Raw genomic sequence first — 26,875 nt, 5'->3', positions numbered from 1 at the left:
CCAGTGTTATTGTGTAACAGCTATTAAAACAGTGCAGAAAAGTACAATACATTTTGAATGAAAAAACACGCGACACTGATTTAATATTCCACAATATTTACTACCTTAAAAGCCCGTTTTCGGCTGTTACGCCATCGTAGGGCACAAAGATAAATATGTGTAGCTGTAAACGTGTCTCTGAATCTGACGACAGCTTAACAACCGAAAAATAATTTGTAAAATAACAAGTACTGTACAATACTGCGTCGCTGTCGTGTGTTTTTTCATTCATAATGCATAAAATATTCTGCCAAAAACGAACGGAACAGACGGTTAATGCCACCGTGGAATAATTTAAGGGAGATTATTTTAACCCTTCCATGATGTCTTTTTAAAGATAACAATGTCTTGTATCACTCAAGATTGGTATAGTATGTAAATATTACTCTTAACGTATTTTATGCTCTTAATTGTGTAGTAAAAATCAGAGACCTTTTGTTGCCTTCTTCTTTTGCTTTCTATAGTAACATTCAAGGAATGCACAGATGAACCAGGAAAATATTCCATTTAATTATTAGACTTTCAAGGCATCTTCATCATATAATGAAACGTTATAACTACTATAAACGTTTACAAAAATCTGAGCGCACGTTTTGTATGCACATTATACTTTTAACGTATTTTATGCTCTTAACTGTGTAGTAAAAATCGGAGACCTTTTGTTCCCTTCTTCTTTTGGTTTTCTATGGTAACATTCAAGAAATGCACAGATGAACCAGGAAAATATTCCATTTAAATTATTAGACTTTCAAGGCATCGTAATCATATAATTAAGCGTTATAGCTACTCTAATCGTTTACAAAAATCTGCCCGCACGTTTTGTTCTTGACCTAACGCCACATTACATATTTTCACTACGGTTTGTGTTCTTGGAAAAAAAACTGTTCCATAATATGTATGTGGAGAAGAAAGCAAAGGTATTTTGATGGTTAGTACCGTTAATGTCATACTCAACGTCCGCTCACTGTACCTCAGAAAAGACTGATTGGTGCCCTGTCGCTGTAAGTCAGTATGAGTCATATCGACGTAATTAGTCACACACGTAAAATAATCAGAACCTTATGTAAGCAAATATGCAAGGGGTAGATACGATTTTATTTGGTGGTATAGCGTGAAGTTGCTGAAAGTAACATAAAAGTAGCAGAAGTATCACATAACTAGCCACCAACCTCCTCTAGCCCACGATGTGTTTCAGTTTCTTCTGGAAAGACTGCAGTAAGTAATAACTGTGTGGTCAAATATAGCACAAATGTCGAACGCAGGGCTCTTCAGTATAAATGTACTCAGAAAATCATATAAGGCGGCAGCAATTTCAGCTTTCGCGTGAGGTACGCCGGTGAATTAAAATCCGATATTGTCAAGTTAAGGTGGGTGAGGACTCTGAAACGATTAACAAGTGTTGGGCTTAGTGAGTAGTTATCTACGTGTTTTTGCTCTTTTGACGAAGTAACGTAAACCGGCGGGAGCAGCCTTTACGAATGCGGTTTCACATGAATGCGTGGAGGCGGTCGACCGCTGCAGCGAACTACTTACCAGGAGCTCTGGAAGCGAGGCGTGTTGCAGAGGACCGGCGTACCACTGCGACGAGGCTGGTTTATTTAACAGTAGGTGGGAGTGGCGAGGAATTGGGACACCCCGAGCCTGAAGAAGAGGGAGAGTAGGGGGAGAGGTCCGGTGAGCGGCTGAGGAAGGGGGCCGTGGTGGGGAGGGGGAGCCACAGTGCAAGCCAAAAGACTCGTTTTCCGATTGGCCGGCCAGCGAACGTGCGTCAGAGGCGGTGCCACCGCCGGCGGCCGCGCCGCGCCGCGCACGCGACGTGACTGATAGAGGCGGCACCACCACGCCACCAACACCGCCCGCCACCGCCGCGGCACCAACACCACCGCAACGCCGGCCTGCCAATCAAGCTTTTTAATTGAACCGCGCCGGTCTTGGCGGGGAAGCCTACCGCACAGAGACGGCTAATGCGTGCGTGGGCGGCTGGCTGCCTACCGCCGATGCCCACCCGCATACGTAAGTCCGTCATCCCACGCTACTGCCCACGGGGTGCAGCCCTCGTCCTTGTTTGTTTCGCGACGTCACATCTTGCAGAAGTTCAGGCAAGATCTTATCTGGACGCGGAAGTGCGAGGTACTTTTGCCAAATAGGTACATGTAGAGCTGAAAAACTACCATAAGCTACCGTAGACCAGGGCTTCCCAACCTTTTCACCTGGTGGACCCCTTCTTTAGTCGAAAATCCATGGCGGACCCCTAGTCTGTTCCCAATGACCCCCCACCCCACCCCCACCCCCCACCGAAGAATCAATACTCTTTGGTTTAGAGATGAATGAAAACAACTTGAAGGTCAAATATCGTCTTATCAGATAGGTAGTGCACTGACAAAGCAAGTTTAACATTTAATGATGCCTGTGGCCTCATACGTGCCAGCGAGTGCTGCGATTGGCCGACAAAGCTCGTTCCGCGCATGCGTAAAAGATTTCAGCGCATCTACCGCCGTGAGCCGGCGCACAAACGAACCCCGTATTGTTGCGAAACAGTCGATCAGAGAAACCGCATTCTACGGCACTAAACTGTGTATAAGTTCTCACTTAGGAACCGCAAAGGCTGCTTAGGAATACGACCTGAAGTGAAAGCACACATTTTTTTCACACGAAAAAAAAATAGTGATGAATTTGATTTTCACATTTTTATTCAATAATTTTACTCACTATTTTAGACGATTTGATGAAGGGTGGCTGCGGACCCCCTAGAAAGAGCCGGCGGACCCCTAAGGGGTCTGCGGACCATACGTTGGGAAACCCTGCCGTAGACTATCGTAAGAAAGCGCAGGCCTCGGTACTTTTCTTTTAGGTTTGGTCAGTTAAGATCGTAACCGTATTACCTGTATGTTAGGTGTGTTGCATATCTATCGGGCGTTACTTCACTTCTATCGTTTTGTTTGCGTAAGCGGTCAGTGTCTTACCGTATTAGCCTAGAAAACTGAAGTGGTGAACCGTCTAGAAACTGCGTTTGGGTATATAAAGGTCCACGTGAGCTATGACATCTGGTTGTTCTACGTCGTTATCGACCTGTTTGTTACTTAAAAGTAAACAGTACTTACAGCAAAATTGAAATTTGTATTGTTGGTTGGTTGATTCGGGGGAGGTGACCAAACAAAGAGGTTATTGGTCCCATCGGATAACGGAAGGATAGGGAAGGAAGTCCGCCCGACCCTTTCAAAATTGCCTGCAACGATTTAGGGAAATCATGGAAAACTTAAATCAGGATGGCCGGACGCGGATAACGGAAGGATAGGGAAGGAAGTCCGCCCGACCCTTTCAAAATTGCCTGCAAGGATTTAGGGAAATCATGGAAAACCTAAATCAGGATGGCCGGACGCGGATTTGAACCCAATATGAGTCTAGTGTGCTAAGCACTATGCCAACTCGCTCGATAATTTACATTGTTAATTCAGGTTTTATTCGAAAACTATTGGTTTATAACGTGAAACAGATGTGAGATGTATGTTGTAGTAAGAATAAGAAAAAATAAATCAATACTGATTTATCGTATAGCGCTTGAAAGCGCAATTTCCTCAAAAAAAGGTAAGATTAAAAAAATGCAAAACAAAACCATATATAACATCGCTTCGATATTGCATCCAGCATAAAAAGTGGTTCAAATGGCTCTGAGCACCGTGGGACTTAACTGCTGACGTCATCAGTCCCCTAGAACTGAGAACTACTTAAACCTAATTAACCTAAGGACATCACACACATCCATGCCCGAGGCAGGATTCGAACCTGCGACCGTAGCGGTTGCTCGGTTCCAGACTGCAGCGCCTAGAACCACTCGGCCACCACGGCCGGCCATCTAGCATAAATACAACGTGTTTCTGTTAATCTTAAAAACTTTCGCATTCATCAATTACAACGGGAAACTCTTCGCTTTGATCATGATGAAGATCGTTCTATTGAGTACAAAATAACGACAACAATTGTCTACATTTTTTGTGTTTGCGCATGTAAACTGGGCTTTTATCGAGAGCAATTGTTTTGGTAACATAAAAGCGTAGATGTGAAGCGCGCAGCTAAATGTTTTCACTTATAAAATGCAGTTTATATTTTGTAAAGTTATAAACTACGCAGTGGACTAACGCTGAACAATGTGCGGCCCTAATTATGTGTAAAAGAAATAAACAAACAAAAAATAATTTCTCTCTCACATTCATTTATGTTTCTTTCCCTACCAATGCTACAGACACTATAGGTAAACCTATCATTTATTACGTCATTTATATACTGCACCAAAACTACCGAACCGCAGTTTAAAGAGCGCTACTATAAATATATGCGCTTGTTCTTCCTTTGTGCTGTCTGTTGTCAGAAGTAGGAAGACCTACGTCTACACTCCGAAAGCCACCTTACGACGTGTAACGGAGGCTACTTCTTTTACCACTATCTATTCCCCCTTTCCTGTTCCATCAGTGTCGGAAGAATGAATATTGGTAAACTTCCGCAACAGTTTTAATCTCTCCGGTCTAAATCTACTCATACAGCTACATGACTACATGACTACTGTGCAGATCACACTTATGCTTGGTAGAGGGTTCATATAACCACTTTCCATTATTTCCTACCGTTTAAAGTGGGAAAAACGAATCTTTCGTGTGCGAGCTTTAGGTTTTTGTGTTGGTGTTTTATTACGATGATTGTTGTCCCTTGTTAGATGAATTTCATTTCGTTAAAATTCCCCCAGTGAATCTTAGCCTAGAATCTCCATTTTTTACAGTTCCTTTTATGCAATCATTCCAGTCTAGGCGGCCAGGGATGGTTGTTCCTAGGAATATTACGGTTGTTGCTGTTTCCAGTGTATCGCCGATAGTGTTCTCAAAAACAGGATCTCCTCAGTTATTTGTTCGCAATATATTTATTTACGATTAGGGTGAACCGCCAGTCCTTACTTCAACCGTCGATGCTCTGAAGGCCTTTCTGCATTTCAGTACGGTCATTAGGCGATATAACCTTCTTATATGCAACAGCATTGTCCACGAACAGACTCGTGAAGTTTCCGAAGCTGTTCATTAGATCATTTGTATGTTGTATTTTCGAAAGAAGTACAGAAGCCTTAAGAGATGATGGGCTGAATGTAGATAACTGTTTTGACTAAATGAACATGGGTTTTCTAAAGCATAACAATGGCGCCATATGACATCAACATGCCTTCAGTTCGTTTCGTACATGGCTAAAAGACGATAGAGAATTGTATCTTGTAACTTGTACAGTTATACGTGGAATGAACTTGCAGACGTACAGTCGGCCTCTGTTGGTGCTGAAAATACAAAAAGACGTAATGCATCTGTAGTCGTACCGAATTTCCAAATAGGAGAATATTTGAAGCTGTTGATTGTTAGAGGGTTATGGGTGATATTCACGCTTCTGATCGATATTAACGTGTATTTATATGGTTTAGTTTCGAGGAAGCAGTCTTCCTCCTGTTAGATTGTAAGCAGTGTATATATTTTCATGCTTCATATATTTAACGTTACGCGCAAAAGTATTTGATGGGCTGTAGATGGTATTATTCGTCATCTCCAAAAGTTGAATGAAATAGGACTTGATAGGAAATGGTTTTCGCAGATAGTTGTACGAGTTTTGCCCCGAAGGGCATTAACATCGGCGTTGCTTAACACAAAAACTGTGGGTCGCGAGAACTACCATTCATTTACTTGAATTGAAAGTATAGACTTCCCCTGTCTTGGGTCTAACCTTTTGTATTTCCATGGGGAGAGGTGATACGCATCTCTAAATTATTCTGAATATAGTTACTGTACGGGGAAGGTTACTGTGTATGTTACTGACGGTGCTTCAATGTTATATAACGATCCTATGTGCACTCCATAGACGGGCTGTCCGCAGTGCACTGGTCATTATGTGTAACACATAATGTTCGTAGTTGTAGTAGGTTCGAAGGACGACTAAGAAATTGCTAATCCTATAAGCTACCATAATTTTAATCGATATGATTCGGACTTTGAATCCCGAAACATACCATCACTCACCGTAAAATCTAGAACGTCACGTTCTCCGCTATGCCTTCTGTATTTGCCCAGCCTTTCCTACACAAGTCGCTCTCTAGTTAAATAAGTTCCATCCAGCCATACCACTTCCAAAATTCACCAACTACAATAATCACTATGAGGACGATGTGGCCTATTCTACACCTTATTTTACATCTATGTGACGATGCTGTGCTGATTATATTTATATATTTTGACTATGCCATTATGGCCGTATCACTTTAGGACTTGGTGTAAAAAGATCTGAGGATGGTCATTACGGACTGAAACCGGTCATCGTGTAAAGAATTGATATTGTGATCAGAGATTGGAATAAAAAACATTTTACTTCCAGAATTCCATCAGATCTTCTGTACGTCCAGCAAATATCTTAATCAAACGTAAATTGGTGTCTGTTTCTGCATACGAATATATCCCATTTACTTCATCCATAATCATCATCGACAATAGCAGCAGCAGCAACAGCTTCATATCCATAGCTAGAGAACGGTCCCCTAAAGACTTACGCACACATTACGGTTTTCAGTAGATAGCATAGATGTCGGTTCCTGTTGTCAACTGCCGACCTCCCATTCTATCGTCGTCTCCGTCTTTTATTATCACTTGGAACCTCTTACCTCCATTTAATTCTCATCTCTGTCATTTGTTCACTTTTGTCCATTAGCTTGTTTTCCCGTCTACTCCAGCGGTTACAATGAGGCTTCACTCCATTATTTGTTGAAAATTCTCAGTTTATGAACGACTTTAGAGTTTCGTTTCCATGTCTAAGTGGGGATACACACTGACTGCAAACTTCCCCTTTGAAGTACAATGAAAAATTCTCGAAGCGCCCCTGATTCCCAATATCAGTGTAATACTTTCGACGTATATGTTCTTTGAAAATGGTGCAAATGGCTCTGAGCACTATGGGACTTAGTTTCTGAGGTCAACAGTCCCCCATATCTTCGTGTTCTATGGCCTCCCGTGAACCATTCTGCTCACACCCGTTGTACTACCTAAACACTTTGTCGCAACGAGCAACAATTTCCTGGTTGGATGCATCACATTCTTTCATGCCAATAATGCGCCCTCTGTCCAACTCACTGTTCTGACCGTACGGTTCGCACATACGTCTGTAAGGCATCCTATACGTCTGTTCAAGTCACACTGATCAGTTGCCTTCGGTTTACAGCGCCAATGAGAGCCACACGCACATTTTACCGGTAGGTGGTGCTGACCAGCTATATCAATGTTGAGCGTGAACCCGCGGGCCGACATGGTTCAAATGATAATCATTTCTGCAGAAAATTCTAATGTACATGTCCTGTGACTATGGGCGTCGTATATACAGTCGTTCAAGGTGTTCTGGTTTTTTGTTTTCTGAACATGAGGGTCAGTGTTGTAAAACACGTAGTTCGGGGGACAAGACGTCATAAACATTGGGTGGTGTAAAAACTAAAGTGCAGGGCGAAATTAAGTAGAGATACAGGTGAAACATTTTACAAATATGTGTCGAACATGGTAAGTATATGTGAAATGTGCTTGAAATGTTTGTACATTGGCAAAGCCACGAGCATAGAGCTTCTTCTAAACACCTGGACCGATTAGACCAAATCTGGTACACGTATTACTTACTGTCTGGAAAGAAACACTGTGAGGATAAGGACCTGCAACAGTCTCTTATGGTGTGGGTGATAATACGGAGACAGAAGGGGGAGCATGGGAAGGACAGACAGAAATATGGAAGGGTAAGATGGGCGGAGTAGGTGGGCAAGGAGAGTGGCAGGAGGAGCTGCATAGGGAATAGAGATGGGGGAGGTGGTCAGAGAAACGGCGTGAAGGAAATGGAGTCGAGGAGCAGGAGATGGACAGAGAGGATGGGGAGTGAGTGGAGGAGGAAGTTGACTTGGAGAATTGGGGAGGAGGAGGTGCATACAGGGGGAAGGAGTAAATGGGTAGGAGAAGGGCAGAGAAAAGGGCAAGAGCAGATGGACAGGGAGTGAGAGCTGGAGAACGTTAACAGAGAGAGGAGGTGGAAGAGACTAACAGAGAGAGAGGAGAGAGAAGACATAGCGGGAAAGGGGACTAACAGACTGCAATAAATACGTACCTGGGCAATGCTGAACAAACAAACTTCTTTCTTTGAGAAAGGAGGCACTGAGCCACCTTGCGTTACTAAAGAACATAGCCGGCCGGGGTGGCCGAGCGGTTCTAGGCGCTACAGTCTGGAACCGCGCGACCGCTACGGTCGCAGGTTCGAATCCTGCCTCGGGCATGGGTGTGTGTGATGTCCTTAGGTTAGATAGGTATAAGTAGTTCTAAAAGAGCCCGATATATTGATCCAGTACTTGAGAATGAGACCAGTTAGTGACTAGCAACAAAGTTTACACCTGATTTCAAACCTTTATGGAACACTATCTCGCTGACAACCTCCACAAAATGGAGAAAGGAAAAACGTTTATCGCTTCCTATATTTTCGCTGTTCCAGCAGCGAAACCTTAGCATCAGACACGACATTTTAATTCATTACTTCTTTACTAACTTCTTTACTACTGACTGTATTCGCTACACATTTTGCAGAGAACATTTACATATACCACAGACTCAATCAACAAATTACACTCATGTTAAAAAAAAAAAAAAAAACAGAACGCCTTGAGCGACTAGACATATCACTTTCATATTTGACAGGATACATTAGTATCTTCTGCAGAAATAATTAACATTTCAGTCACCTCGGTTCAGTTAGGCACAGGGTCCCTCATGGGCCCTGGTGACTTTTTCCCCGCGCGAGGGCACCAACGCGTATAAGGCGTGAATGGTGTCCTGTGGTGTAGCCATCCATGCCGCATTCACCTGGTTCCAAAGTTCATCTGTGGTGGCTGGCAGTCGATCACAGCACTGCACCCGTCGTTTCACCATATCCCACAAATTTTCTACTGGGCACAAGTCTGGTGATCTGGTGGGCCAGTGCCAAATGCTGACATCCTATGACACCAAGAAGGCACGTGTTCGTTTAGCAACATGTGGTTATGCATTGTCGTCCTGATAAATGGCGTCTGGGGTAATGTGCAGTAAGAATATAGCTACGTTACGTGGGTCACACTGGCCACAGTGCCCTGGACACGCACCACTGTGATTAGGATTGTACCCAATAGCATCCCACTCCACAAGGCCTGGAGTTGGCACTATATGTCGTGTTCGAATGCAACCACTGTGATGACGCTCCCCCTGTCTCCGGCGAACCAAAATTTCGCCATCAGTTTTGCACAAACAGAACCTGACTTCGCCCGAAAAGGCACCCTGATGCTATGCCTGTCCCCAGTGACGTCGTCCTATACACCACTGCCGTCTAGCATGTTTCTGCACATTCGTCAAAGGTAGGCAGAGAAGTGGACGACGCGCACGTAACACATGCCGTAATAAACGGTGGTGGACTGTCATCCCGGATAGTGTATGGCGTGTCACATTGTTCCAGTGCTGCGCCAGAGCAGAGCAGGGTGCAGATTTGTCCTGCAACGCTATTCGGATGAGATGGAGATCTTCTCAGGGAGGGGTGGGGGACGGGGGTAGTCTGGGTGGTGTGACCTACGCTATCCAGAGAAATCTGCGTTAGCTGAGCATGCGTTAGAAAACGGTCACCACATAAAATTTGACGATACCTCTGTCGTGGATCGCACTAACGGCGTCTGGGACAGTTTAATAAAGGAAGCTATTGAAATAAAAATTACCGCAAACACCCTGAATAAAGACGGTGACTTACAGCTCAGCACTGCGTGGGATCCAGCGATCGCGCGGTTCAAGAGGGCACATCGAACGCCCCCATATGTCAATGTCACAGGCACCAGTGACGTCACAGCCGGCAACTAGCGTATATATGGGCGCACCAACAGCCCACTGGCAGTCATACCACTTGACAATGGCCAAGGAGTGCTTGGCCGAAAGCTCGTGTCGTTTTTTAAAGCAATTGACGCGGTTGGAAACCCGATAACATTTTATTCAAATAGCGACGATGTTCACTGCTGCGTTTCACCTGCCTGTGGGGCGGCCGGTAAATAATCAAAATGGTCAAACTTTTGGTACGTCGTTATGAAGAGACACTTAAATTGTCTGTGCTTGCTTTAAATCTACCTTCGCCGGTTACAAGAGCCTTAAAACTATTTTTGCGTTCAGCCAGAAAGCGATGTAGAACATACTGACCATAATTTCCAGTCTGCAAGTCCACATTACTATTGTACGCATTAAAGAAGATGTTTCTACTTGCTAGTCATTGAGCAAGATCAGGAACTATGACCATAAATAACAGGTTTGAATTCTAACTGATTGATGTATTCTGTAAAAGTTAAAAAACACACACAAAATATATTAATATCCGTAATAATAATAATAATTATAATAATGTTCAAATGGCACTGAGCACCATGGGACTCAACATCTGAGGTCAGAAGTCCCCTAGAACTTAGAACTACTTAAACCTAACTAACCTAAGGACACCACACACACCCATGTCCGAGGCAGGATTCGAACCTGCGACCGTAGCAGTCCCGCGGTTCCGGACTGCAGCGCCAGAACCGCTAGACCACCGCGGCCGGATATAATAATGTTCCCATTGGAAACAGAACTACTAATATTTCAGGGGCGACCTCTACGGCAAGTTCCAAGTAAAAGGGTCTGTTGCTCTGTGTTATAATCACCAAAAGTAAATTGTTCGTCTTAAAAGTAGAAAATAATCTCGCCATCTACCACGCAGTTTCGTCAACATTACGGGTAGCACACAAACAGTTACTTCCGTGAAATTTAAGCGATCCAGGATGTTTTGCAGTCCTCGTGAGTTCATTTCCTACTTTTACCGAAAACGCCTTCAAGTGTGCTCAGCTCTGACGTCATCCGAGGCACAACACGCGCACGTGTTTGACTGACGTCAACACATTGATATCTCGTTGCGAAGTGTCTCTTCTCAACAGCGTCTCTGGCTGTATTTATATAGGGGCGCAGTGGACCGTCAAAGGAACATCCGCTATCATTCGCTCTAGGCACAGTAGCAGTGTCTAGATGGGCCCTTTCTCGATCACATATTAATTAATATATCTTTCGTTTAACAATTTACAGTCTTCTTAATTTTTATATAAACAGATTTATGTTTGCTGTTGTTACTGAAAAAGTTTTGGCGAGACTGCATTTGAACTTTGCCAGCTAGAATTTTTAAAACGGAACCAATAGCCAGCCGATGAGGCCGAGCGGTTCTAGGCGCTTCAGTGTGGAACCGCGCGACCGCTACGGTCGCAGGTTAGAATCCTGCCTTGGGCATGGATGTGTGTGATGTCCTTATGTTAGTTAGGTTTAGGTAGTTCTTAGTTCTAGGGGACTGATGACCTTAGAAGTTAAGTCCCATAGTGCTCAGAGCCATTTGAACCAATATTAGAACATAATCTCCGAAGTGTCGCTTTAAGATCCCTTGTAACCGTAGCTATTTACGATGCAGTCTTGAAACTTTGTACATCTGTATTATATTAGGTCTACAGTTTTGCTTCCGCCGTTTTTTCTCGAAGTTCGTGGCTTTATTCTGAAAAACTTACAAAAAAATTATGGTTCATGGTACTGCCCATCGCTGGCCACTACATTCTCCCATCTTTCGGATAGCATACGAATCCCGTGGCGAAAGAACTGGGCGTCTTTTGTGGGGATCCATCGATTCAATTTTGCACTTGTTCATACGATCGGAAGTGCTGGTCAGCCAGACTGTATGTCACTGATCGAAAAAGATAGTAATCAAAGAGAGCAACGAATGGAGAATACGGTGGTAGGGATAGGACTTCTTATTTCAACGTTTCCATGTATATTTCGACGGGTTTTGCGAAATGGGGTCGAGCACTGACCTGCTGCAAAATTACCTTTACGTGTCTATCGCTGTATTGTGGCCGTTTGTGTTTCAGTGCTGAACTCGAACGCATCAATTGCTTTCGATTATGATGTCTTGTGACTGTCATCGTCTGTTTCAGCAGCTACGAAAACGTTCTGTCTCCCACCGCCATGCCGGTCTTCGACATTAAAAATCACCGTTCTTACGGCGTTGAAAACATTCTCAGCAGGTTCTTCCACTAATAGTTCCCTTGCCATTGGTCTTACCCAGCATTTTAAGAGCCACAGGCACAGGTTTCTTCATGTTAAAGCAGGAAATTAAAACTTCCCGCAAATGGCGAGAAATGGGTATGTAAGTTGACGTACTTAATCGAGAATAACCTTATGATACAATCGCAAATCGACTTATATTTTTATGGCATTATGCTTACAGATGCCTAAGCTTATTATATTACACCTATGACTAACTACCTGAACCCCACTTGCCACTACTGCCTTCTATTGCAAAACGGTGGAAGCAAAGTTGTAGACCTAATTGCATGAATGTAATGGTGTGCTGAAAGTAGAACTTTCTATCACAAATACAAATGATACTTAATCTATTATGATAAGGCCGTTTTCCCAATTCTGAAACTAATAGAGGTACTTTTTACCTTATTGGCATCATGTGTACAGGGTGTTACAAAAAGGTACGGCCAAACTTTCAGGAAACATTCCTCACACACAAATAAAGCAAACATGTTATGTGGACATGTGTCCGGAAACGCTTAATTTCCATGTGAGAACTCATTTTAGTTTCGTCAGTATGTACTCCAACGTGATCAAATTGTAAATTTTCACAATCAACATGTGTGGGCTGACGAGAATCCGCACGCAATTGTGCAATCACGTCATCAACACAGATTTTCTTTGAACGTTTAGGCAGGCATTGTTGGTGATGTCCTGATTGGGCCCCATGTTCTTCCACCTACGCTCAATGGAGCACGTTATCATGATTTCATACGGGATACTCTACCTGTGCTGCTAGAACTTGTGCCTTTACAAATACGACACAACATGTGGTTCATGCACGATGGAGCTCCTGCACATTTCAGTCGAAGTGTTCGTACGCTTCTCAGCAACAGATTCGGTGACCGATGGATTGGTAGAGGCGGACCAATTCCATGGCCTCCACGCTCTCCTGACCTTAACCCTCTTGACTTTCATTTATGGGGGCATTTGAAAGCTCTTGTCCACGCAACCCCGGTACCAAATGCAGAGACTCTTCGTGCTCGTATTGTGGACGGCTGTGATACAATACGCCATTCTCCAGGGCTGCATCAGCGCATCAGGGATTCCATGCGACGGAGGGTGGATGCATGTATCCTCGCTAACGGAGGACATTTTGAACATTTCCTGTAACAAAGTGTTTATAGTCACGCTGGTACGTTCTGTTGCTGTGTGTTTCCATTCCATGATTAATGTAATTTGAAGAGAAATAATAAAATGAGGTCTAACATGGAACGTAAGCGTTTCCGGACACATGTCCACATAACATACTTTCTTTCTTTGTGTGTGAGGAATGTTTCCTGAAAGTTTGGCCGTACCTTTTTGTAACACCCTGTATAATGTTTTTATATCTAACTTAGGTTACATACGCATTTCCATTTATGTGGGACTAATATTTAGGGCCTTAAATTTTTCGTAAAAAAGCCGATTTTGACCTAATTATTTCTCTGATCAAGTTGAGATTTACAACTTTTAATTGTGACATATACTTGCATATTCTGACCGTTTTTAGCTTTTGTGCTATTACGAGGGTAATCCCAAAAGTAAGGTCTCCAATGTTTTTATAAGTACATAGACCTGTTTATTTCTACAATGGTTTACATCAGTTTACATCTTGATCATTTAGCTATTTTTCGACATAATCACCATTTCTGTCGATGCATTTTTGTAGACGCTGTGGCAGTTTTTGTATGCCCATGTCATACCGACTCGCCGCCATGCTGTTTAGAAAGTTATGACCCTCTTATTTCACCTCGTCGTCAGAGCTGAATCGCTGGGACCACAATTAATGCTGACAGGTACTGTGAGACTCTGAAAAAACTGAAACGGGCAATTCAGAACCGGAGAAGTGGAATGTTGAGCAATTCACATTCTCCATGACAACGCTCGCCTACACATCGCTCGGCAAACCGTTGCTCTCCTGCAACAGTTTCAGTAGAACATAACAACCCAACGCACCCACCCTGTAGTTCTGACTTGGCGCCCAGTGACTATCACCTGTTCCCTAGGTTAAAAGAACATTTGGCCAGAAAGCGATTGAGCTCCGACGACGAGGTGAAGGAAGAGCTACCTAACTTTCTGAACAGCATGTTGACGAGCTGGTATGACATGGGCATACAGAAACAGCCACGGCGTCTACAAAAATGCATCGGCAGAAATGCTGACTATGTCGAAAAATAGGTAAATGTTCAAGCTGTAAACTGATGTAAACAATTTTAGAAATAAAAAGGTCTATGTACTTACAAAAATAGGAGACTTTACTTTTGGAACTACCTTCGTATTATTTAGCGCCACTTATTTGTTTATTTTCTCTTAAATATTACCTAGCATATTTATTTGATCATTCCGAGATCTTACAATATTAACATTAATATACTGAAGCACATCCTGATGAAGTTTGCAAAAGTTATTTTAATTTTTAATTTCACTCTTAGGTTACGGTGAAATCTTTTGGATGTTAAGCAAAGATGCGTTATGATGACGGGGCGCTGGTAGTAGTGTAATGAGCCAAGCCCTAGCACACACGCTCACCTCTGTACCTCTTACAATGACAGCGTTTGTTTGGCTCATGCCTTTCCATACAGACCCAAAAATTTTCTATGATATGAAGAATGGGTGATTTAGCAGGCCAGTTGAGATGCGATAGGACAGCTGACTTTTCGTAAAACCAAGAACTTAGGTGTGCAGCCATGTGAGCACGGAAGACGGCAGCGTCCACAACAAACTCGTCATGAAGATACGGAAGAAAGGGCAACACCTGATCACCGAGTGTGTTGAAGTAAACACTCCGGTTCATGTTCACAGTAACCTGAATAAGTGGACTCATCTCAAAATAGAAAAAAACTTCTTTGAAACCTCACAGAATCTCTTTCAGCCTCAACTGCACCCTCCATACACGGTGGGCTAGTCGCCAAATTTGGCCTTCGGTTCGCTCGACGTCTTGCATCATTTGAAAAGAGACTAAATCCCAATGGATCGGACCATTTTACATATCCCGTTAGGGTTTTCGGTATAATCAATGTGTTGTTCGGCCCGCTGAAACTGTGCCGTTGTGAGCAATGACATTGTCAGATACCTAACTGAAATGTCCATTTTATGCAGTTCCCTTGCCAGTAGTAACTGGGTTCCGATGGCTCTAAGCAGTATGAGACTTAACATCTGAGGTCATCAGTCCCCTAGACGTAAAACTACTTAAACCTAACTAACCTAAGGACATCACACACATCCATGCACGAGGCAGGATTCGAACCTGCGACAGTAGCAGCAGCGCTGTTCCGGACTGAAGTGCCTAGAACCGCTAGGCCACAGCGGCCGGCTATTAACTGGGAAACTGTTTGAGTTGGACCTACATTCACTTATAGCAGTAATTCCTGACGGGTTTGCACCGATTGCCATTGATATGCCGTTACATTCGTCTCCGGTCGCTGTCTTCTATGTTTTACCAACACTGTCTTATTCCTTGTTCCATAGTTGTGAAAGGTACACGATTTCTTGTAGACACTTCTGACAGTGAGCGTTTGTTCATCAAAACAAAACTGACAGCTTCATCCACCGTGCTGCCATGGGTACGTCCAAACACCATTGATCCTTTCTGCCATTCTATGACGTCTCCACGTTGGCCCTTGTTACTGAGCTGATTGCACGCGACAGACAGGAACAAGCACAGCACGTCACTGTTATAACTTCCGTCGGGGGTTGAGCGTTATATGTCCACGTGGTACCAGCCTTGTATCATCTACAGTCCTTCAGATGCACCAGTGACCTTTTTTAATGGGCTAACTAAAGGTTTTTCCAGTGTGCTTATGTCATTGTCAATATTGCTGTTTGCATCGACGATAACAACCGGCGTAAATACATAATTGTTACAGAACATTGTGTCTGTGGTATGTTGGAGACTGTAGGTCATACGTGCACTGATGAGCCAAAACGTTATGACCACCTGCTTAATAGCTTGTGTGTCCGATTTTGGAACGAAATACAAAACTGATTTTGAAAGCCAGGTATCCCACAGTTTGTTGGTAGGTATGTGCTGTTATGTGGCCTTAGATGTCTACGCACAGGTCATGTAATTCGCATGAATAACGAGCCGCTGATTTGCATACGTGGTGATGTAAGTTTGTTACTTTAATTTGGTATGATGAAAGCGGTACTGATGGACAATGAAAGCGGTTTAAAAGCTGTGAGCTGTCTGGGGAAGTTAACCTTGCATTACTGCGCAACTGTTTCACCAGGTATCTAGTCTAGCTTACCAAATTCCCAACGAGACTAACATTAATTATAATCTTTTAAAAAGAAATAAATCAGTTTATATTTGGAAATTTATTTTAACATTGATCATTGAAATTTCAGCATATTAAACGTGAGTTATAACTGATCTGGTGCCTTATTTGGGACTGTGAAAATGTGAGTTTGCAATCTTACGGAACACATCAAATATGGAGGCAAGATCGGGAGACTGCATACAACACTGCATTCGTAAAACAACACACAAAGAACGTTGAAACGTATGCAAGAGAAAGTTAACCACTACCAACAGATTCAAATTTTCACCCAAAGAAGATACGTTCGTAGCACAATCCTGTCCGTCATGTAATTACCACACACTGGTATACTAAATTCATATTAACTCTGTGAAATCTTCGCGAAAAGAATAGCTGAGGGCTACTTTGATGATTACACCACTTGCTTCACGTGGTCAACTTGGTTTACACAAAGAGTGTAACTCCACAATAATTTTCATAATTAAAATAAATAAGATCGAAAAGCAATTTACAAAAGAAAAACCTCGAACTGGTTACTAACGTCTTACTGTTAACCTGACGGGTCAAACAGTTATATAAGCACGTGGTACTGGTCTCGCAAAGTACACCCCACGTGGGTTGAACATAAAGAAAAGTTGCTATATTGAAAAATATTGTCAAGACGAGACGTTATAATCACACAAACATTGGCATTTAAGATTGATCTTAGTTAGAGTTACTGATCAACACGTGGTTCCACTTTACTCGCAAAGTAGTGACAAAGCAACTACCGGAAAATAATCTGAACTTCACACGAGAATTACACTGCGCTGCAATTTAAGATAACATTAGATATTTTAGAGCTAAACCTGAAATAAAGGTGATAAAATTTTCAGTTAGGCTGAACTTACGAAATCCATTGTCCTACGGACATAGCAGACACGCGCTTAGCCGGAGATCTTACCACGCCACGGACCGACTGACCTGCGCTCCTACCGAGCGTGCTTCCCAAATACAAACGGAAGTGACCAGAGGGGCAGCTTCCTATACCAACATGACAACGGACGGACAGGACCATACTAAGGATAGAAACCTCTTTGCTTTTAGAAAGCGTAGCTACCTGTTCCGACGTTGGTCCTACTGTTCTCTAGCAGACAGGCTTATCTGCTACCCTCAAGCATGCAACTACAAATACATTTGCTCATTCATCCTCTCACACAGAAGGGAAGGGGGATGACAGTATCTTATCATACACAGTGTATAAAATAAAGCGGATGTAGGTTCCGTATGAGACTGTGTAACATGAATTACATATAAACTGTGTTTTAAAGTGTAGTAATGTGACAGATCGTTCTTGTTTATGTGTAAAAGTAACACGTTCCACTACTCAGTCTCCTCCCAGATAGTCAGAAACGCCACAGTAAATTTAGAAGAGGAATTTATGCCGTAAATGACAATAGATTTAAGAAATTAAACATGAAAGGAATCCAACAGAGACCTTTCAATGATAATGCCCGATATCTAGGTAGTTGGTTTCCTTACGATTTAGGTCGGTCGAATTTGGTCGCCTAGACATCAATGTGAGTTCATTGCAATGCTCCTCAAACCACTGTAGCATAGTTCTGGCTCCGAGATACGGATAATTATACTGGTGAAATATGACATCGCCACCGGTGAAGACATCAAGCATAAAGGGATGCAGGTGCTCCGCAGCTGTCAGCGTGTCTTCGATTACTACCACAGGCCATGAAAGCGCAGGAGAATATCTCCCCTGCGTTCGTGCCATGCTGCACGTTTCGAGCCGCCATGTGGAGACGAACATCTACGTAGGGTAGCAAAAATGTGATTCACCGTAAGAATTGACACGTTTCCATTGATCGTCGCTCGAATCCCGATGACACGAGCTTTCGGCCAAGCACTCCTTGGCCATTGTCAAGTGGTATGACTGCCAGTGGGCTGTTGGTGCGCCCTTATATACGCTAGCTGCCGGCTGTGACGTCACTGGTGCCTGTGACATTGACATATGTGGGCGTGTTTATAGTCGGCGTTCGATGTGCCCTCTTGAACCGCGCGATCGCTGGATCCCACGCAGCGCTGAGCTGCAAGCCACCGTCTCCATTCAGGGTGTTTGCGGTAATTTTTATTTCAATAGCTTCCTTTATTAGACTGTCTCAGACGCCGTTAGTGCGACCCACGACAGAGGTATCGTCAAATTTTATGTGGTGACCGTTTTCTAACGCATGCTCAGCTAACGCAGATTTCTGTGGATAGCGTAGGAGATAATGCCTCTCATGTTCTTTCCTGCGTTGTTCCACAGTGGGCACTGTTTGTCCGATGTACTTCTGGCCACACTCACAAGGTATTTCGTAGACTCCAGGTGTTCTGAGACCTACTGCGTCTTTAACTGGTCTCAGTAATCACGGAATTTCGTTGGAGACCTGAAGATTGATTTGATCTTGCGTCTTTTCAACAGGCGAGCCGGCCGTGATGGTCTAGCGGTTCTAGGCGCTCAGTCCGGAACCGCGCGACTGCTACGGTCGCAGGTTCGAATCCTGCCTCGGGCATGGATGTGTGTGATGATCTTAGGTTAGTTAGGTTTAAGTAGTTCTAAGTTCTAGGGGACTGATGACCATAGATGTTAAGTCCCATAGTGCTCAGAGCCATTTTTTTCAACAGGCGGCTTATCTTGCCCGACACAGTGCCACAGAATGGCAGCAAAGCAAGTTTATTTTCCTGTTCTTCGTCGGTAGTCTTATTCTGATATTTCCCAGAAATCACTTCTTTCACTTGATGGGTGCTGTAGCCGTTATTCCTGAAAACCTTGGGTAGGTGGCTCAGTTCATGGGGCAGGTTATCGTCGTCTGATATTACTCTTGCACGATGCACCAATGTTTGTAATACTGTGCGCTTCTGTGCTGGATGACGATGGCTGGTGGCGTGCAGGTACAGGTCTGTGTGGGTGGGTTTTCTGTAGACGCTGTGGCCAAGGCACCCATTTCGTTTACGATGGGCAAGGACGTCGAGGAAGTGCAATGCATTATCTTTTTCCACCTCCATGGTGAACTGGATATTACTGTTGATGCCATTGAGGTGTTCCAAAAACTCGTCCAATTTCTCGCGTCCGTGTGGCCAAATGACGAACGTGTCGTCAACGTATCGAAAGATACACTTCGGCTTCAATGGCGCAGTATCTATGGCATTATCCTAAAAATTCTCCATGAAGAGGTTTGTAACAGCTGGAGCCAACGGGCTACCCATTGCTACTCTGTCTGATAGTAATACTGGCCGTTGTACACGAAATAGGAGGACGTAAGAGTGTGCCTAAATAGCTCGACCACGTCGCTTACAAAGTACTGGGAAATGAAGTCCAAAGCTCGCGTAGCTCTTTTTTTAAGCAACCTACGCGGTTGGAAACCCGAGAACATTTTATTCAATGTTCTCGCCGCGAGACTCTGCATTCATACATCGTCGCTATTTTTTGCCCTGTGGTATCCTGTCATATAACTAACATACTCTCTTCCTCACTGTAACGAGACCTTTATCAAGGTAGGGGGCCGGCCGAGTTGGCCGTGCGGTTCTAGGCGCTGCAGTCTGGAACCGCGAGAGCTCTACGGCCGCAGGTTCGAATCCTGCCTTGGGCATGGATGTGTGTGATGTCCTTAGGTTAGTTAGGTTTAACTAGTTCTAAGTTCTAGGGGATTAATGACCTCAGAAGTTGAGTCCCATAGTGCTCAGAGCCATTTGAACCACCAAGTTGGGGATGTATACATAGTATCAGTTTGATTTCTCCTGCAGTACTACTTACTAGATTGTGCTAATCGTTAGATGTCATTCTGACAAAGACTCGTAGAGGATCTATAATTGCACCAACACTCTCTAGAAGGAGTGGTCGAATAAACTGGATAAATGCAAACAATGCAACCTTTTTGCGGCATAATTAGTCGTACGAAATGACGACGCCCGCTTCCAGCTCACGAACGTCGCAGAACAACGAGAGCGAGCAGCGGAAAGAGAGACGACCTCGACCATGGCCGCTCTGGGGGCTCCGTGTTCCTGTCCAGGCACCGCATCACCGCCTTCGCCGCCGTTGCACAACAGCCCAGCTCTAGGCGGGACGCACAGGCGCAGTGTGTGCTTCTGTCACAGCTCACGGAAACTCTCTTTCAACACGCAGCGCCATTGGTAACGTGTTTATTCCCCAGCGGCTGACTGTAAAGGGGAGAAAAATGCCTACTTGAAAGTCACATTTCGCTTTTAGAACCGGGGGTGACGGTTTTCTGCGTGTATGCTGGTCTCTTCTTTCGACGTACACCAGCGCTACACGGCACCGCATTCGTAAACATCTGTCACCGTCTCCAGAGATGAATGTGTCGCCAGCACGTAACACAGTTTTCTACAATTTACCCTTCAGTAGTGTCTTTCGAACCTGTCTTACGATACAGCGTTCTTGCATTACTGAAGCCATTCGTTTAAGTTTATAGTGTTTTGACCACACGAAGTCTGCAGGGAATGATTTATTTAAGCCTATATCTTAATACTGTTTTCATTGAAATAATTTTAGTTTCAAGACACTACTATTAATATTTTTCAGATAATCGGTTTCATGCGTTTCAGAGTAAATAAATAATTAGAGCGTTATAGTTGCGCTTGCTATTTTTTTATTTGTTCTGTTTTGCGCTGTGAGTGGTCTTCCACAATCAGTGTTTCTCACTATCTTATTTATTTAGCAGGGGCCGTTATCGTCTAAAGGAGCCTTGGACGTCCCGGGTTCAATCGCGGGCAGGGATGAGGACTTTCTCCTCGTTCTAGTCCCTCCAGGACAGCGTCAGGACCACTCAGGTTGCTATCAAACGAATACCGGGGATATTCTGTTCAAATGGCTCTGAGCACTATGCGACTTAACGTCTGACGTCATCAGTCGCCTCGAACTTAGAACTAATTAAACCTAACTAACCTAAGGACATCACACACATCCATTCCCGAGGCAGGATTCGAACCTGCGACCGGAGCGGTCGCCCGGCTCAAGACTGTAGCGCCTAGAACCACACGGCCACTCCGGCCGGCGAGGATATTCTGTTATTCTGCGTACTTAGTGCTTGTTTCTTACACATTCACACCATTTGGATGTAAGTTTGATTTTTTTGCTATTTACTAAGAATGTAGTGTTCTTACTATTTATCTGTATCTGTATATTCCTCAAATAAACTTATTCGTTATGTCTACTGAATTTTGAACACTGTCATTAAATTAAGCTACAAATGTCAAATTGTCTGCACTATTTGTGGCAAATTTAGTGAATAACATGTAAATTTCTGTGACAAGTCTCAGAGCTGTATAAATTTTTATCTCCTTTCTGTTTACAGTCGAGTTAAGTAGAACATTTAACGTATTGTTCCAGTTTTGAGGAACAGCATTTGTCTCCAAACATTCTTGCAACAATTTTGCGAGTTCTTTTTATATCAACACAACACTTGAATTGTACGTGTTTATAAACTATAATTTTTTTCGATTTACCTTTCTTCGTACAGTGAATGGATTTATCCACCTCTTCTGGACATACTGACAGAAGGTCATCGTTTTCATTGATCTACGATTATTTTTCATCTCTTGAGGTTCACAGTAATCTTTGAATATCTATACTGTTTTGCCTCTCTTGTTATTTACTGTGACACATGCCAGTTTAAATTAAACACGTAATATCTACACAGTATTTGTTTCTATATTTTCCCTTCAAACTCTTTTTAATTTTTTTGCTTCTATGTAATTTTTATTGTACCCTTTCATCTACTCTCAGAAGCGTTTCTAAATATCTTTTTTAGTTCTTAGTAATGTATATTATTTTTATTCTCTAATAAATATTAGTTCATGCCATTCCACACCTTCTTCTGTTTCGCTATTTTTGTATTTTACTGCTTGCCTAACTACCTTGGTTAATTATTTCCCTTGCATCTTCATCGTTTTCTGAGGCAATAAACATGTTGAATAATGTGATCTATTTTCCATAACCTATTTATCGAACTTTCTTCATTAACTTCTTCATAGATACTCTGCAAGCCACAGTACGGTGTGTGACGGAGGGTACCCTGGTCATTTCCTTTCCTGTTCCACTCGCAAACAGAGCGAGGGAAAAAGGACTACCTATATACTCCCGAATGAAGCATAATTTCTCGTATTTTATTTTCGTGGTCCTTACGGAAAAAATTGTGGCAAGGTCTAATGGGACCAAACTGGCTAATGCTACTTAATCTATCTTAAACTAATGAAAACACACACCCATGACCGAGGGAGTACTCGAACCTGCAACGGGGGGAGCTGTGCGCACCGTGACAAGACGCCTAGACCACGCGGCTAACCCGCGAGGCCATCCTTACGGGCAATGTTTGTTGGCGGCAGGAGAATCGTTCGGCAGTCAGCTTCAAATGTCGGCTCTCTAAATTTACTCAGTACTGTTTCTCGAAAACAACATCTCCTTCCCTCCAGGGATTCCCATTTAATTTTCTACTTTATTACTTTGTTTCTTTCTAGGTTTTTGTCTGTATTTGCCGTGTACCTCGTTAGTCTAGTATCACTTCTAATTATTATGTGGTTTAAGACCATCAAATTCAGCATTATTTTCTTCTTACTGGATAACTTACAGTCACATGCAATTTTAGGTCCTGATCCTGTGAAGTTGCCTTCTCTCGAAATAATGTGTTAAGTACAAACGTCTTGCATTGTTAGCCACCTCATGCATAAGACGTACTTTTCTGCATCCATGAATTTCGGTTTTTTAGTGGGAAAAGCTGACGTTACTGTGTTCATCTGTGGAACACTGAAATGGAAGATGTAACGAAATCAGCTACGTGCAAAATCTGTGTAATTACACTTTCAGTTTTTTTTTTACTTTGGTATCCCCGTTTGGAGTCTCCCTCCCCAACTGAGCGGTTATTGTGTCTAACTGCCATGCGGGGGACCCGGGTTCGATTTCCGGGACGGCCTGGGATTTTTCCTTGGTGGGAGGACTGTTGCTGGGTGCAAAAACCCTTGCGAGGGCATCTGAGGGGCTACTTGACCGATTAGCAGCGGTTGGAAGGACGATCTAGAAGCCCGACGAAGACTGGGTCTGCAGCGTGCTGACCACATTCCCTTCCGTACCGCATCCGACGACGCCATCGACAGAGGATGAAAGGCCACTGGTCGTGCCCGACTGGCCGGTCAGCACCTGAACGCCTTACTTTAGCTTACCTTCTCCTCTTTCAGACCGACGTTCGCCGCTGTATCAGAGTGTATAGTGCATCTTTGTGAATACAAGTTTATATACCTACTAGCTCCGCCGATGAAGAGAGACAGATATGATACAAAAAATATTCAGATAGCTTAGGAAGACGTAAATTTAGTTGTTGTGGAGGGCTGGGATTTGAAAGTGGGAAAACGAAAAGAAATAAAATTTGTAGAGGAACGTGAACTCCGGGAAAGGAATAAAATGGGAGGCCAGAAGGCAGAATTTTGCATAGAACATAATTTAATCATTGGTAACAATTCTTTTATGAATTATGAAAGAAGAGTGAACACGGTGGAGAGATCTGTAGATTCGGGACGGTGTTAGATACATTATATAACACTAAGGCAGAAATTATGAAACAGGATTTTAAAATGTAGAATATTCCAGGAGATGATGTAACCTCTGATCGTTATTTATTAGTTACGAAATGCAGAGTAAGACGGAAGAAACCATAGAAACGTAGGTACAAAAAGCTAATGTCTGTGGCGCAACTTGATGAGCAGGCTATTGGTCTGGCTACTGGTAGAGAGTAACCCTTCTTCGTCGTGGTTCTAGGAGGGGGATGGGGGGGGGGGGGGAAGGTGTTATGACCATTTTACCCCCGGGAAAGATCCCATATACTAATTCCGTAGAGGGCTGAGTGGATCTGGATGCTTCCTGGAGCTACTGGAACGAGGAAAATTCCTCATCCCTGTCCAGGATTGATCCCGAGACTTCTACGGATGGAGTATGGAGTCATGGAGTCTGGTTCTCTAACTGTACCTGCTAGAACACCATGGCCACCTACTACGGAAAGGTTGCCCGGGTTTAAAAAAAAAAAAAAAAAAAAAGGCAACGATTGGTTGAAGCAGGGGAAAGTAATGGAATAGAAGACTAGCAGGTAGGTTTGAGAGATAAAATAATAGTGAAGGTAGCAGAATATCAAATAGATAAAAAAGAAAGCCCAATAGAAATCCCTCTAGACACATAAGTGCTACTGAATAACATTGACGAAAGAAGAAAACATAAAAACATGGCAAATTAAGCAGGCAATACAGACACCTAAAAATTAGACTGGAAAAATGGCTTCAGTAAAAATCCACGGCTGTGGAAACATGCTTAGCTATGGGGATCACAGATATCGTTCATAGAAAAATTAAAGACTTTTTTTAGAAAAGAGAAGCATCTGTATGAATAACAACAACTCAGATGGGAAACAAGTACTAAGCAATGAGTGGGAAATGGAAGAGAGGGAAAATATATGGAATGGAAATGATTTAATTGCAGTATTATGGAGACGAGGGAGGTAACTGGTCAATATGAGATGGAATGAACCATGGACCTTGCCGTTGGTGGGGAGGCTTGCGTGCCTCAGCGATACAGATGGTCGTACCGTAGGTGCAACCACAACGGAGGGGTATCTGTTGAGAGGCCAGACAAACATGTGGTTCCTGAAGAGGGGCAGCAGCCTTTTCAGTAGTTGCAGGGGCAACAGTCTGGATGATTGACTGATCTGGCCTTGTAACATTAACCAAAACGGCCTTGCTGTGCTGGTACTGCGAACGGCTGAAAGCAAGGGGAAACTACAGCCGTAATTTTTCCCGAGGACATGCAGCTCTACTGTATGATTAAGTGATGATGGCGTCCTCTTGGGTAAAATATTCCGGAGGTAAAATAGTCCCCCATTCGGATCTCCGGCCGGGGACTACTCAGGAGGACGTCATTATCAGGAGAAAGAAAACTGGCGTTCTACGGATCGGAGCGTGGAATGTCAGATCCCTTAATCGGGCAGGTAGGTTAGAAAATTTAAAAAGGGAAATGGATAGGTTAAAGTTAGATATAGTGGGAATTAGTGAAGTTCGGTGGCAGGAGGAACAAGACTTTTGGTCAGGTGATTACAGGGTTATAAATACAAAATCAAATAGGGGTAATGCAGGAGTAGGTTTAATAATGAATAAAAAAATAGGAGTGCGGGTTAGCTACTACAAACAGCATAGCGAACGCATTATTGTGGCCAAGATAGACACAAAGCCCATGCCTACTACAGTAGTACAAGTTTATATGCCAACTACCTCTGCAGATGACGAAGAAATACATGAAATGTATGACGAGATAAAAGAAATTATTCAGGTAGTGAAGGGAGACGAAAATTTAATAGTCATGGGTGACTGGAATTCGTCAGTAGGAAAAGGGAGAGAAGGAAACATAGTAGGTGAATATGGATTGGGGGGAAGGAATGAAAGAGGAAGCCGCCTGGTAGAATTTTGCGCAGAGCATAACTTAATCATAGCCAACACTTGGTTCAAGAATCATAAAAGAAGGTTGTATACCTGGAAGAATCCTGGAGATACTAAAAGGTATCAGATAGATTATATAATGGTAAGACAGAGATTTAGGAACCAGGTTTTAAATTGTAAGACATTTCCTGGGGCAGATGTGGATTCTGACCACAATCTATTGGTTATGAACTGCAGATTGAAACTGAAGAAACTGCAAAAAGGTGGGAATATAAGGAGATGGGACCTGGATAAACTGAAAGAACCAGAGGTTATAGAGAGTTTCAGGGAGAGCATAAGGGAACAATTGACAGGAATGGGGGAAAGAAATACAGTAGAAGAAGAATGGGTAGCTTTGAGGGATGACGTAGTGAAGGCAGCAGAGGATTAAGTAGGTAAAAAGACGAGGGCTAATAGAAATCCTTGGGTAACAGAAGAAATATTGAATTTAATTGATGAAAGGAGAAAATATAAAAATGCAGTAAATGAAGCAGGCAAAAAGGAATACAAACGTCTCAAAAATGATATCGACAGGAAGTGCAAGATGGCTAAGCAGGGATGGCTAGAGGACAAATGTAAGGATGTAGAGGCTTGTCTCACTAGGGGTAAGATAGATACTGCCTACAGGAAAATTAAAGAGACCTTTGGAGAGAAGAGAACCACATGTATGAATATCAAGAGCTCAGATGGCAACCCAGTTCTAAGCAAAGAAGGGAAGGCAGAAAGGTGGAAGGAGTATATAGAGGGTTTATACAAGGGCGATGTACTTGAGGACAATATTATGGAAATGGAAGAGGATGTAGATGAAGACGAAATGGGAGATAAGATACTGCGTGAAGAGTTTGACAGAGCACTGAAAGACCTGAGTCGAAACAAGGCCCCGGGAGTAGACAACATTCCATTTGAACTACTGAT

At 43.2% G+C, this 26,875-nt stretch overlaps 1 protein-coding gene across 2 annotated transcripts in view; it reads right to left on the bottom strand.

Annotated features, from left to right (window-relative positions):
* The window catches only part of LOC126094600 (neuroendocrine convertase 1-like), a 484,920-nt gene that overhangs the window by 443,049 nt on the left and 14,996 nt on the right, over positions 1-26,875 (bottom strand). The window contains exon 1 of one of the 2 annotated variants that reach the window (XM_049909073.1): positions 1,573-1,831. The exons of the other annotated variant lie outside the window; for it this stretch is intronic. The gene's annotated coding sequence lies outside the window, so the exon portion shown is untranslated. Of the gene's footprint in view, positions 1-1,572; positions 1,832-26,875 lie in introns of those variants that run through there. 2 annotated transcript variants of the gene reach the window in all.

Source organism: Schistocerca cancellata, chromosome 8 (genome assembly GCF_023864275.1).
Source record: "Schistocerca cancellata isolate TAMUIC-IGC-003103 chromosome 8, iqSchCanc2.1, whole genome shotgun sequence".
NCBI classification, from domain to species: domain Eukaryota; kingdom Metazoa; phylum Arthropoda; class Insecta; order Orthoptera; family Acrididae; genus Schistocerca; species Schistocerca cancellata.
The sequence above is the reverse complement of the archived record's forward strand: the minus strand, read 5'-3'. Positions and strand labels throughout refer to the sequence as shown.